Source organism: Triturus cristatus, chromosome 4_2 (assembly GCF_964204655.1).
Source record: "Triturus cristatus chromosome 4_2, aTriCri1.1, whole genome shotgun sequence".
NCBI classification, from domain to species: Eukaryota; Metazoa; Chordata; class Amphibia; order Caudata; family Salamandridae; genus Triturus; species Triturus cristatus.
In genome coordinates, this window is record NC_140586.1 from 36,621,868 (window position 1) to 36,636,802 (window position 14,935).

The 14,935-nt window shown below is 45.6% G+C and overlaps 1 protein-coding gene across 1 annotated transcript in view; it reads right to left on the reverse strand.

Annotated features, from left to right (window-relative positions):
* RNF41 (ring finger protein 41) overlaps positions 1-14,935 on the reverse strand; it is a 317,703-nt gene that overhangs the window by 280,699 nt on the left and 22,069 nt on the right. The window contains exon 2 of the mRNA XM_085600310.1: positions 8,420-8,547. The gene's annotated coding sequence lies outside the window, so the exon portion shown is untranslated. The remainder of the gene's footprint in view (positions 1-8,419; positions 8,548-14,935) is intronic.

Sequence of the window (14,935 nt, forward strand, 5' to 3'; positions counted from 1 at the left end):
GTAGGCAGTTGAGTCTATGCCAAAGCAAGGAGCTGAGTTATTAAGACTCTAAGTAAGCTCTAGGTGACGGAACCAGATAGTCATGGACAATCTTATAAGGTTTTGCTGAGTACAACCATAGAGTGGATTTAAAGGAATCCTGGAGAGCCTAGGGGAGGTAGCATATTAGAGATGTTCATGATCCAGGACGCCAGAATAAGTTTGCCGCCGGTAACATTTGCCCCTGGGTGTTACTCAGTTATTGGCTAATGAATCTATGTTGGGAGGGGGGGGGGGGGGGAGGAGAAGAGGGTGGAGTTTGTTCTGGGGTTTGGGTAACAGAGGGTGGGGTTGGTTTCTTTTTCTACTATGCTTAGTTGGGGACTGCATAGTGTGGGAGGGGCGTTTATGGTACAAGATCAAATACAAAGAGGAATGCTCAGGCTTTGCTGAGTTGGCTGGTCATGCAGGGAATTAAAACAGTGAGCGGGAAGCTATGATGAATGAGTATCCACCAAATGATGCAACGCCGCAATAGCCAAACAGATTCTTGTCCTGGAATGTGAGAGGGTTAAAGGACTTCAGGAAAGTGGTGGCTTATTTCAAGCGTCACCATGTAGACGTAGCACTCATTCAAGAAACACATTTGGCCCCTCATAGCAATATGCTTACACAGACGGCTAAAGGACAATTTTAATACAACAGGGTTCACTTCACACGCTAGGAGTGTGCTCACGTGGGTTAACTCGAAATCAGGAATTACTTTACAAGAAATGGATGTGGACTCAGGTGGTAGATGTGTAATTTCAAGATGCTATAAGGACGGGTTAAACTTCAAGATAGTGAATGCCCATGATGAACCTCACTTAACACACATTAGTCTCACGTATCCTCAAAGGCCTCACGTATCCTTAAAGGGCCAAATCTCCCTCTGCTTTAGGGTTGCTGATTTTAATTACGTGCTGGACCCGGCCCGTGATCGTTTGCCCCCCCCCCCACCCCCCCTCCCGAAGGCCTTCTGCTTCGGCCAGAGCTATAGAAAGACATTATTGATCAATTAGGCCTGCTAGACGTCTGGCACTGGAGTTCTCCTGCTACCCCAGGGTTCTCCCACTACTCTGCTCCCCATGACATTCATTTCATACCAGGATAGACTTTTGGCTCGCTTTTAAATCGCTTAGCTCTAACGTTAAAGACTGTGTTCGCTCCCTCGTACATACTTGGATCACTCCCCTGTACTCCTGGAAATAACCTTACCCCCCCCTTAGAGCAGCGCGCCCTTCACATGGCAGTTTCCCCCATACTCCCTTCAGGATCCGGTGTTTAAGGCAGACATCGCCTCCGCTGCCGAAATGTTTTTTGCAAATGACAGGCTCAGTAGCCAATTTTTCCAGTTTGGGAAAGGTTTAAGGTTTTTATCAGAGGGGTTGCCATATCCAAAGACTCTGGGGTTCTTCGCTCACTGCGAGATAGACTTACTGCGCTGGAAAAGAGGCTAGCAGGGCTAGAACACAATTTCCAAATGAGGGGAAACCCACACACAAGGAAATCAAAGCTACACTGGAAGAGTATCAGGAAACAGCGGACAGTGAGGTGAAGCATTTGGGCAAGTACGCCATACCTAGAACATACAGGGAGGGAGAGCGCCCTGGTGCGGTCTTGGAAGCCACGCAGTGCTGCAAAAGAGAAACTAGCACAATGGTTGAGATCCAGGGGGAAGATGGGAGTCAAATACACGAGACGTTGCTTATCGCGGAGAGATTTTGCAGATACTACACGGATTTGTATAGCTCTAAATTAGACCCGACCGAGGAAAGCATGAAGGACTATTTGGAGCATATACAAATGCCAGGGCTCAGCAATTCACATAGAGAGTACCTATTCGGACTTACGAATACCGCACTTAACCTTCCTCTATGAAGAGATGGTGGAGACTTATAGGGTACCACCTACTATGAGAGAAGCCCCGATTATAGCTATACCTAAGCAAGGGAAGTCGGCAAACGAATGTTCCTCTTATAGGCCATTATCATTGCTAAATGTAAACACGAAATGGTTTGCAAAAATACTGGCTAATCCTCTGGCCCCTCTGGTACCAATACTGGTCGGCCCAGAACAAGCAGGTTTTGTACCAGGAGATGCCTAACTTGTAACCTCAGGACGGTATTTGGAGCTATTCAGAACAGTAACCCAGAGATCACAGCTGCAGCGGTCTTCTTGGACACAGAGAAAGCATTCAACTGTGTGGAGTGGGCGTTCATGAGGGCAGTGCTCAAACGCTTTGGGGTGGAAGACGTTTTTCTGCGGCTAGTGGGTGTCCTGTATAGTGCACCAGTGGCTACCGTCAGGGTGGGTAATATAGTAACTCCTCGCCTCACAATATCTAGGGCAACCAGACAAGGGTGCCCGCTCTCACCTCTACTGCATGCCCTGTGGCAGAGCTATTGCGCCTTTAGTGAGTATCACGGACACAAAGGGCTGCGATTCCCCAAATACCGGCTCATTATTTCTGCCTACGCAGAAGATATGCTTTTATGTGTTCGAGATCCAAGAGAAAACCTCACACCGGTGCTTACTGAGGTCACAACGTAAGGAGCTATATCAGGCCTTAAGGTTAACTGGTACAAATCCATTATTTTCCTGCTCACTCCGGCTACGACCCATGAGGAGCTTGATTTCCCATTGCAATGGACCACGTACTCTGTGCGCTATCTCGGCATACAGGTGCATACAGACACCAACGTAGTTTTCTCAGATAATTATGGAAGAGCTATTGCTAGACTGGGGGAGGATGTTGCACGGTGGTGCCGCCTGTCTCTTTCATTGGTAGAGCGCATCTCTTTAATGAAGGATTGTCCTCCCTAGATTCTTGTCCTTGAACATACCGATGATTCTCCCAGGTCCAACCCTAGCCGTTCTCTACTCCCTACTTATGAAACTCTCCTGGGCAGGGAAACAACCTCGAGTTAAGTGGGACACATTAACTTTACCCTATTCGAGGGGTGGCCTTAATGCCCCAGATCTAGAGCTGTACTACAGAGTGGCACAATGTTCGCACACTCTCTACTGGATCCAAGAACCACAGAACTTGCCGCATCTGTATATTGAGGCAGTTGCCGCCAACCCCTATACTCTCCCGCAGATGCTATTCTGGACTCCTGACAGAAAGACGGGGGTATTTAACTGAAACTCAACTGTCCATGCTTGGCACAACCTACTTAACAGACAGGCGATAGCGCCCTATTACACTCAACTTTGATCCCGATCGACTGGTGTTATTGGTTTATGACTGGAAGGCCTCGAAAAATCCTTAAAATGTTACTAGACCTGCAGGTCTAGTCTAGTGACTGAAAAAATCTACTCAACCTAATTATAACGCTCTTGACTCATAAACTGCTTTCAAATTATGTGATCCTGGCCAAGTATTTTAATGAGCTGAGACACCATTTTCTTCTTTATCACATATGAGAGCACCTTCAAATACACGAGTTCAGCATGTCTGCTGTACAGAAAACTCTTGTTTGGTTTAATAGACTACACTTTTGCTCCATATATAATACAAATCTAGCCACATATAGAATACACATGACCGCTGACTTGCCTCAGTTCATTAACTGCATTGTCATCAGTGCAGGAACGTTTCTGAACTCATGTTAATAACTGTCACTTTCAATAAATGGGAAACATCCATTACAACGCAAAGCCGTTACAACGCAGCTAATACAACGCAAATTCCGTTACAACGCATATCGTTACAACGCATATGCATCACTGACCAGCACCTACCCTGAAATATACACCCAGCAGTGTTACAATAGTAATTTACGTTGTAATGGTACATGCGTTGTAATAACATGTGTGTTGCAATGGACGTTTCGTTGTAAACACAGCGTTGTAAAAGTATGCGTTGTAACGTCATACATCCTTAATCAATACATAACTAAAGTATGAGGTAGCAGCACACTCATTTGCAATGTGCAGATTTTACATTGAAATGCCCACAGAATTTCCCACCGACATGTGGTTTCAAAACTATATTGTGTACAATGTCTGGAAATAGAGTTTCTGCAAATATGTCATCTGCACATCACCAAGCAATGTGTGGTGATTTGTTTTGCTCCCATGTAAATCTTTGTTTGCATCACACTTCTGAATTACAAATCAAAATTATTTCAACATTTCAGATACATTTAGAAATAACTGTCCTATTCATTTACAAGCGGTTTAAATATTGTGTTAGAAATAAAACCTGCCATTTTACAGCCTTTTGTTTCACAATCTTTGCCAGATAACTCATTTGATAAAAAGCACTAACTATAATAAGAGAAAGGAAAGTAAAAATCATTTTCCAGGAACTGATAAGCAACAATTAGGAAAAAGAGAAACTGACATTTGACATCGGTACTTGAACAGACAGCAAATGTGTCAAGACAAAAACAAGATTTAAAGGCCTCTCTATTGCTCGTTCACTTTCTGAAATAACAGAACAACTGTTCCTTTCAGTTTAAAACAAGGTGGAGTAAATGCTTAAAATAGCTCGACCTGATGAAATCTGACTCGACATTGTGATTTATGGAGGCCTGACTGGTCATGATAAAGAAGCTGCATCAGCACTGAAACAATTAGGAATCCGGAGGATGGGTGATCTTGATCAAGATGGAGTCACGCGCAAGTGGGAAGACTTGACAATAGAAGAGTGAGCACCCACTCCCCTAGAGCAATACTACTTTCATAGAACTAGGCATGCACTGCGGGAGCTTCTTGGGGAGAGGATCTGGTGGAACCCATGGAGATTCCGTTGTCCTCCTGAGCCCTACTCCTCCTACTAAGATAGTTACAAACCTATACAACCTGATGCAGGATGCTAGGGGACCGATGCAGAATAAGTCCCGACAGGACTGGCAGAGCGACCTGGACATGATAATCGATGACAATACCTGGCGATATTGCTGTGAACTGACTAAGAACATCTCCCTTAACGGCAAACATCGTCTGATCCATTTTAAATATCTTAACAAGGTTTATTATACCCCAGAGAGATTGAAGCGCTATGGCTTACGTGAGTCAGCTGCTTGTCCTCGCTGGGGGGAGGATTGGGCGGGGTTTCTGCGTCTGGCCTGGCTGTGCCCCCGGATTGCTGGTTACTGTGACAAGGTCTTTCGCACGATAAACAAGATCACAAGCCTAGCACTTACACCAGACCTTCTGCTCGCGACACTGGAATACAGTAAGAAAATATGCAAAGAATCCAGACTGGTGGATATGGGTCTACTTCTTGATAAACGTGGGGTTTCCATGTGCTGGGGTACTGTTCCAGTCCAGACTATGGCTGAATGGGAGAAAGACATGCTCCATTGCAACACGCAATCAGACACATAGTGAGCTCCTCCCTCCACAGAGTCGCCCCAAGAGTTTCTGTATTAATATACAAAGCAGTTTGCGAAAAATGTAAAAATGGTAAAGGAAAATGGTATGTATTAATTGTTTTGGTAAATATAGTTGGATAAGTTAGCACTGTGTTTAGTATTGAATCTGTTAACATGTATTTTATTTGTGTTGCATGTTCCCGTTGGTAGCAGAGAGGCGAAAGGATCGTGAAAGCATGCAGACACTAGTGAGCAGTGGAGGTGCTGGAAGGTAAGAATGGGTTTGCTACTAGTGTGTGTGAAGTGTATGTGTTGTAATCGATGGATGGCAATGCGTCCGTGAGACTAGCCCTGTGGTGGGGGAGGGACAGTTGAGAGGCGCCATGAGGAAACAATCTCTCAGCATGCTATGGCGGGGAAGCGCATTCCAGGCGGGGGAGCGGACCCTTTGAAGTATGATGCCGAGGCTGTGGCTACACGTGCACGTGCCAGTGGGCTGAAGCGCTTCCCCAAACGGATTGCATTGCGGCACGATGCACGTGATTGTGCGCGTGCTCGCCATGCAATCCACTTTTGGGAGCACTTTGAAATGCCCCTCTTACTAGAGTCTCGCATAGCGATTACGTAAACGCAATAGCTCGGCGAGACCTAAAAATGACAACTGTCTGGGGTCCCTATATGAATATATTATGTAATGCATTTGCAGTTGGTGCCGGCACTCCTAAACTGGTGGTAGGGGCAGAAGTCATTTCGATCTACAAGAAAAGTGATCAAGAGAATCCAGCAAATTATAGGCCAATAAGCCTGATCTACAACACATTTTTGCTAGATAAAGTGCAGGACTGGATAAAAAGTGTCAAGTTCTCTCTCACTCGCAGGCTGTGTTTAAGCAGAAACCATCACTATAGACCAGGTTCTTTACTTTGCTCTGGAAGGTTGAACACCCAAGTCATGGTCATCTCTATGTAGCATTTGCTGACTTAAGACCAGTCTTTGGCTTAGTCCCTTGAAAAACTGTGGGAGGTGCTCGCAGCGATGGGTGTATCAACCAAACTCCTTAGTAGGATAATCAGACTACAAAGCGATAACTATGCTCAAGTAAGACAGAGGGGGACGAACGGATAGACCCAATACAAATAGAAAGAGATCAGTCAGGGCTGTATACTAGCCAAAACTTGATTCGCCCTATTTATCAATGGTGCGATTGATTTTTCTTTTTTATACGATTGTCAGAACGATTACCCTAATCTGGCCTGTCACAAGATCCCAGTTCTGCTTTTTGCAGAGGACACTATTGATTTCCAAGACTTCGATGGGTGCTCAATCACTGCTTAATCGGTTTGCCAGTTTTTTTGTAAACTCCATGGTCTGGAAATCAATTTAGCTAAGACAACATTCAAGATTTTTAGCCCACACAGATCCTTTTGAAAGGATCTGAAAATGGGGAACACGGATAGAAAGGGTGACAGATTTTGATTACTTGGGGGTGAGGTAGGCAAACTATGTTCTGGTCCCACCAAATCACCAAGAACAGTATAACCTTGAAGCATAGGGCTTTAGTCATCTTGAAGTTGTAGAACTCCCACTTTTTGAACCATATCACCAATGATCGAGATGTATCGAGCCAAAACGTTTGGGGCAGCTCTCTAAGGTGTCGTAGCGCTGCAATGTGCTGAGATTTGGGGCCATTGAAACTTCACTAGCTTAGTAAAAATTGAAAATAAATGTGGTAGGTTTTTGGTTAGCATGCCTCAAAGTGCCCCAACTAGCCTTCCGAGGCAGGACCAGAGTTTGAAAAACATTGAAAAGATAGCCAATAAAAAATGGGTTTCAAATTGGCTAAGAGAGTGGTCATGCAGCAAAATGGAACCTTAAAGCCATTCTATTCAGGAGCTAAGAAGATTGGATACAGAGTGCAAGGTGCCATGGTTTAGAAATGTGAAATTCTGGTTCCATTTATTCGGATTCCATATCTAAAAATCCGATACCTATAGTTAAGAACAGATTGCCAGGTTGTTTTAGAAAAAATATTTTAGGAGAAACTCTGGAAGTCTGAATGAGATGTTCTTGGATATTACATGATCTGGGAGTTTTAATCCCAATTAGACAGAACAGAGCCACCAGAAGCAAGATGTTTGTTTTTGAAATTTAGGGCAAGAATTCTTCAAGTCTGGTGTTTGTTGTAAATGGTACACAACGCCAAACATTTCAGACAACTTGCAAGATTTATGTAGTAACTGAGGTTCATTTTTTGTTCTTTTGCACAGACTATTATCAGATTAGGAGGAAATGGATAGCACCCATCTGACAAAGGATGGATATAAGGAAATATCAACTGCCCTGAGGCTGTTCAAGTCAGCATTCATACATGGGTGCCCACGGTTAGTGCTGTCTCCAGCTGGCTGGGATAGTACTGGGAAAGAGAGTAGTGAGACATACCATCCCGATGTGGGTAGGTGTATGATTTTTAGTATCTCCCTGTCCCTCAGTCTGGGGGAACAGAACAACCTTTTTTAGCTCTTCTCTGTTGAGTGAGATTTATAGTACTGGGAAAGCCTAGGAACTTGTGGAGGATGCAACTCTTGATGAGACCACTGAGCAGCTAGCATTATTTTAGAACACTGCACCAAGACCAAGCAACTCGTCACCTTCAAAATCTCCAGAGCAAGCCATAAGTGGAAGATTATACAAGACAAGTTGAATCAACCAAACACCGGGGCAAATCCAGTACATCCATCAAAATCAAAAGGCAAACAATTGTGTAAAAACAGCTCTTTTCTATTTTACAGAAAGCTGTGGGCAGTCCAGAGTAAAAATACTGCAGATACTACACCATGCTAATTAAACCACTTGTTGGAATTAAACCCCTTTTATAGCCCTGCCATGAAAAGTTCACCCTCTTTGAATAGCTCACTGGGATCTACATGGCACAAAGACTTCTTAAAAGAAAAAACTACTGCTACAAGAACATTTCCGCAATCAGGTTGAGGGCAAATCATTTTGTGATAAGACAGTCTTCTAAAAGAAACTCAAAATACATAAACATGATTAGGATTTGTAACTTAGCAACTGACCTGTGTTGTCGCTTGCTAACCCATTAGAAGACATCCAGTGGGCTCTTTCAGCAAGGATCAATGAATCTGCATTTTCCACGGAGATCCTTCTGCAGGGAACACACCACCAGCACCAGACACAAAGTAACCTGCAGAGATAAATGCAATGTACTGCAACTTTAGTACTCTTATGTCTGAAAATGGCTTCATGCAGCTTATGGCTTTTTCTAACAAGAACAAAATGTAACCAGTATGGAAAAATAAAAACAGTTACATAAGGTGGCTCACAGAAAAAGCGTCAGGATTTGTCCTAAGGAAGTAGAAGTAAAATCTTTCAAGAAATAGACAGCTTACTTGTCTCATTGGTGTGGGACAGAACACGGAGCAGAGTCTGACTGGAAATAATATTGAAGCTAGATGGGAGGATTGTGTCTTCCTGACTTAGAGTTATACTATATTGTGTCCCAATTGCAGCATGCAGCTAAGTGGTGTGTGGAGACCCCAAATTGGGAACACAGACTCCTAGAGGGTGTAGCAGAGGGAGATAGCCTGCCAGTTTACTTCATAAGAGGGGAAAACCAGCCGGACAGCTCCTATGGGTAGTGCGGCACGTAGCTCATGCATGGGGACAAGCAGTCAAACAAATGCTGAAGCCCACGCACTTTAGTAGATCCCTGTCAACTGAAAGGCTACAGCCATTTTGCCAGATCCATGAAGTGACGACGCAGACAGCCTGGAGAGACAGGGTGCCTGATGCTAGGTGACCTTTATCCAAGGAATGCATACCTAACCTTTGGTTAGGCTTTGGCGACATTTTGGATCACTGTTGGACGCTTTCTGCAATTCACCAGGTTGGTGGGCACTGCCAGGGAGGTATAGATTGGCTTCCCAGCTACATCGCAACCCTCTGCGTGTAAGAGTTAATTCTGAAGAGTGATGTGGGAAAAGACATGGTGTCACGTATAAACCAGACATTCAAAGACGATAAGACACCTGTACCCTTTAGGGCCCGGTCAGTCGTAGATAGGGAGTTACTGAGTCCATGATGGATGAAGAAAGGACAAGGGCACGTGCACAGGTTCAAAAAGTGGCGAGGAATGCCAGATTCAAAATGACGCATTTTAACCATCTGCATCACATAGATCTGGCCCCTAGTAAAATACATCAGATATACCCTGACATGCCCTTGTCCTACCCCAAATGTGGCAAGCCCAAGACCACTTACTTAAACATGGTGTAGACATGTAACAAACAGGTGACATAAAGGAAAGAGACAGTGACTTAGCTCAAAAAAGCAACATCGATACCCCTACAGAACATTGTACCCAAACAAGGGAAGATGTCCTACAGGTTCGCAACCATAGGTCTCTTGCTGGCAAAACACCACAACGTGATACACTGGCTGTCACACAAAAACCCCAAAATAACAAAATGGTGAGGATATGTCGGAGTATGCACTCACTGAAAATCAGATTATGGTCCATCCAAACAGATAAGGTGGAGAAGGACCTTACAGAGTGGTCAGAGATGTTGGACAGGCTGGTAGACAATCAAGTGACCCAGAATGAGCAGGATGATGATACCCCCGTCTCTGATGACAGATAACTAAATCGACTGAGGTGTCAGACTGCAATTCTGGTAGGGACCAGGTGGTGGAGGGGACAGATGATTATGTGACCTGTCTGGGTTTTGTTTTTCTAACTCTTGATACAGGCTGCAGTGGTAACAGTCCCCTTCTCCCCTTTGGAAACAATTCACCAAAGAAAAGTGGTTATTAAAAAAAAAAAAAAAACTAGAGGGAAGTTCCAAAAATGATGTGGAATATTTTTGGGTTGAAATCTTTATCCACAGCGCAGGGACCGAGACTTTCCGGCTGACACACTGACCAGAGACGCTGAGGTTCCTGTATGCAGACGCTCCAGCTCGCAGTGGTCTAACATCCCTCACGGGGTGTCCAACTCGAGACCAGGACAGGGTTCCATATTCTCTCATTCTCAGGTAATGGGGTCGACTAGATCCTAGAGGGATTCTTGGCATAACACATACACAGATGCTAGGTACATTTAGCTACATCTAGTTAGGGAGGCATCGTAGGAGTACGCACCTTTTATCATGTGTTTTATATACTTGTATATACTCATGATTATTGCAAGATGGTAGAGCTTTACCATCCCATTACTTTCGTAGTGCTTCTAATCATATATCTCTGCTACTGTCTAATGGTTGTTGCATCTCATCTATTCTACACTAGAATAACAACCGTTCAATAAATTCTTATCGAAAACACCCAGCCTGTTTATTCTGTGTATCTCTCTGAGACAAACTAAGTGAGTACGAGTGACTGAGCGAAAAGTAGTACATTGTTTCCACGGTCCTGAGGGATCAGGGTTGTCATGTTTGGAGGTTGCCAGAATCTATTCTCTCCTTGGTAAGAGGAGATTATAGTGGCAGTGTGAGTTAGCGGATACAGACAGGTTAACATACCCTGTGGGGATGCACAGAATCAGTCTGCCACCTGTCCCACAGTTTATGTTAACCAAACGCGCAGATCCTGTATAGGTTATATAGGAACTACACGACAGAAGTATAGGATTAATGTGTTCACAGCAAAAAGTGCATGGGTTCAACAGTTATGTTAGATAGGAATAAGTACTTCACTCACATGGGCACTACATAAAGTGATTATCTGAAAAGTGGTGTTAGCACCATTTTATAAACTTCAACCTGCAACCGTCAAGTTCGCACAGACCTCAACAGCAGTCACCCAATTTAACAAAGATATAGTTAACCTTTAAAGTCATGATCAAACATATGGAAAAAATTAATTAATCATCCCGAATTTTAAGGTAAGAAACCGAAACGGTGTGAAAATTCAAAAAGGTGCCATAATGTAGGAGCAAAGCGCTGCCATTTTTCACTCCAAAAGTACATCTGGTTAACACATTTTCAACTAGCTGTCAGAGTGGATATGAAGTTTTCTTTTTAAGAGAATCTTGATAAGTCGGATGCAGACTCCTGAAATTACCAATGTGGGGGGGCTGAATCAAAATCAAACCCTAAAGAACGTAAGTGTTCTTTTACTTTTATGGATGGGAATAGTGCAGATACGTAGGAGACAGGGTGCCGTCAACTGCCAGAAGAGCTTAATTCACCTAGAGTAATATTCTGGGACAGATAAATCTGCATCAGGGCAATATATCCTTTTGGGATGGGAATCTCCCATGCATGGCTCAGAGAAGCATACATCCCTTTCTAAAGATTCCCTCAGCAAGTCTTTTGTCAAAAATGAAAAACGGCTTTAGGGGACTGAGAAATACGGACCGATAATTCTAGAAGTGGGTGCAAGACTTTTCCATGGTACCTACATGGGAAAAGTACACAACAGGCCCTATCTCCGCTAAAAGAAGGGTTCTGCCAGACTCTACAAGAAAGTCCTCTCTATATCTATGCAACATGCCAGGTGTATTTATGTGCATGCCTTGCGGGTAAATGAGTGGGTGGTCTCCACACATTGAAAGGTGTTAGTTAACTCTTTTTGTTAACACATGAGAAGGTACCACTTTGTATAGTTCAGGCTCCCCCCCCCCCCCTCAAGAACAACGAGCTATATAAAAAAAGTTTTTTTTTTAAACCATAGAAACTACCTACTGTTTCAACCAAAAAAAGCACGTCATCGTTTATGCTCAACACTAACCGAGATTTTCCACCAAAAGTATCTTCAAACGAAGAAACCAGGAAAGTGAACTTTATTCTCTGCCATCCATCTCCACATGAAGTGATGCTACAGCATTTCCCATCATCCATCTCTACAGAAAGAGACATAATTTCCTGTCTTCTCCGTACATCAATCAACTATTCAACGGGTTACCTAGCAAAGGACACACAAAGACAAGGGCTTTGCCATTTGGGCTAAGAGCCTTGATCCTGGACACCGGTAACACTGCAACCTTCAAGACAAGATAAGGGACCAGACTGCCATGCCGTGAGGAGTGGATGGCGTAAGCTCCTCGCTGACCGCAATACCTGACCCACTTCGGCTGCCAAACATACCTCAAAGACTTTGGAGTGGAGAGCTCTTGGAGGGGCCGCGCCGCTGCTGCAGTGGGCGAAGACTTTGGTCCGAGCGCTGTGCACTCAAGATGGCCGACTGCTAGGGAGCTCCCAACAGGGGATCACCTTAGAGAGTGGTCCCCTAAAGTGCCCCCATTCCGGAGGATCCATGGGAAGCCGTCCCATGATCCAGCAGAGCCAAAACAAGCGACAGGGGTTCACGGCAAGGACCGTGCAGCAAGGGTGAGGCAGGAAGGAATCCGGGCAGCTGGGTGCCTCCAGTTCCCCTGGGGGAGAGAAGACTCCACGTCCCATAGGAAGGGCATTAACACGAGCCGGGACCAAATGCGGGAGCTGGCTGCTGCTGACTCTCCAGTCTCCGGGACGCCGCGGGCTGCCGGTGTGGGGAATGGTGATAGTATGGTGGCCATATTGGAGGTGAGGAGACAGTCACTGCGCACATCTGAGATTCCGCTTCCCCCAGCCTGCGACGCTCAACCGATCCGAAGTGAAGAGGTCCGACTGCTGTGGGAATGTGGTCCTGCCTGTTGTACGTTGACTACAGTCTGGCTTACTGCCCCCCTATGTAGCACGACCGCGGGGACAGGACAAGCGGCTGGGGCCCTTGGATGTTGTTTGGACTGATCTTCAATCTAACCAACCAGCCGAGACCATAATGTTATGCTATATAATATTTTTATGTCTATATTCTTTACGCTCACTTCCTGTAAATACTGGCAGATATCTACACTTCGTGTAAATTGCACATCTTTCGTAAACACCACTGTAACGTTTGCTTTTTGTGTTTAGACTCTTGTATCTGTTTTGTATTGTATATGTAATCCATGTACTCTAAAGTCCTGATGTAATGTAACTGGTTCTATTGTAAAGCGCTCCCGACACCTTCGGGTAAAGTATGCACTATATAAAAAAGCATAAATATATAAATTGCTGGCCTCGCATTGCTAGCGGCCGACACAGAGGGAGGATCGTCAGCTCAGTTTGTGAAACATGCTGCTCAGCAGGTCCAGCAAAGAGCTCCCAGGCCACTGGATCCTGGAGGGGGCTGGCCCCAACTGCGTAACTGGACCGCTACACCAGGCAGCGATGAAGCCTGCGAGTAGGTGGGCCTGCTCTCTTCATACAAACAGCCCTACCACTGAAGCCCTTGAGGCCCAGGACCTCGCTTAACAGTAGCACTGGCATGGACGGCCCAGAACATAGCGCAATGGGATGTGTGCCTGCAAGGGGAAGACTGTACCCCCCCCCCCCTGCTGAGAACAAGCGCCAGCTGAGTTCTGGGGGCCCACCAGCCACAGAGTTACTTCAATTGCACTGGATTGGAACGCCCCAGCTCTGGCCCCAGTCTTACTGGGTTGCTGGGGATTGGTTGCTGGGGATTGTGGAGGGGACCTGTGGAGAGTCTACACCGGAATTTAGACCGGTGCAGGGACCGGCATTAACCTCAGATCAGGGGGACTGCTCTTTCATCACCCAGGACCTCTACTGCCTTGGAGGTGCGATCCCAATTGAGTGGAGGCAGGGGGCAGAGTCCAACCTGAATGGAATACTACCTTTACTGTCTGTGGTTAAGGACACCATGGGTCGCACACAAGCCAAGAAATATGCATCCACGAGCGCCTCCCAAGAGGGGTATCAAGCAGGGAGTGAGGTGGGAACACTTACTCCCTTGACAGAAAGTTCTAGAATCTCTTGGCTGCGATAGATGGGGAAAGTTTGGAGAAGAAAATAGATTCCATAGCAGTGGAACTCTACCTCAACTGCAAGAACTCCAAGAAACTGTTGGAGGGGATCACTGCACTGGAGATCCCAGTGCAGTCACTGGCGCAAGCTGTGCAGTCTATAGATAGTGGCCTCACAGAGTTAGAAGCCCAAACGAGGCGATGGGCTGCTCGGCTGGGTGGTCAGGAGGGGATGGCCAGCTGGAATAATATCAGAGTGGTGGGCCTCTGGGAACGAATTAAGGGCGACTCTTTGTGGGTCTTCCTTGAAGATTACCTTCAGGAAGTTGTGGCTCCGGAGAGCCTATCTAAACATTATAGATTGGAATGGATTAAACGCGTGCCTCGCCAAGGGGCCCCGCCTCACCCAGTGATAGCGCGCCTCCTTCACTTCGGTGGCAGAGATCATCTTTTGCAGCAGGCCCGTGCGCAAACCCAGAATCATCTTTTCTCACATTCAACAAGTTGCGTGACCTGGGCTTGCTTTACCCCCTACTGTTTCCAGCCTGACTGAGAGTCCAGGCAGAGGATAAGGTGCATTTCTTTGCGGATCCAGCTGCATACATCCAGAGTACTGTATACCCAGAGATGTCGGAGCACCGGAGATCCCCGCATCCCAGGCAGCAGGGATCACGCCACAGGGAACCAAACCAGCTCCCAAGTTGCAAGCAGCCCTAGAAAGGACAATGGCAGTAAAGACTGCTGCATCTCTAGGGGTCCGCAAGGGCCTCACGCAATGGGCATC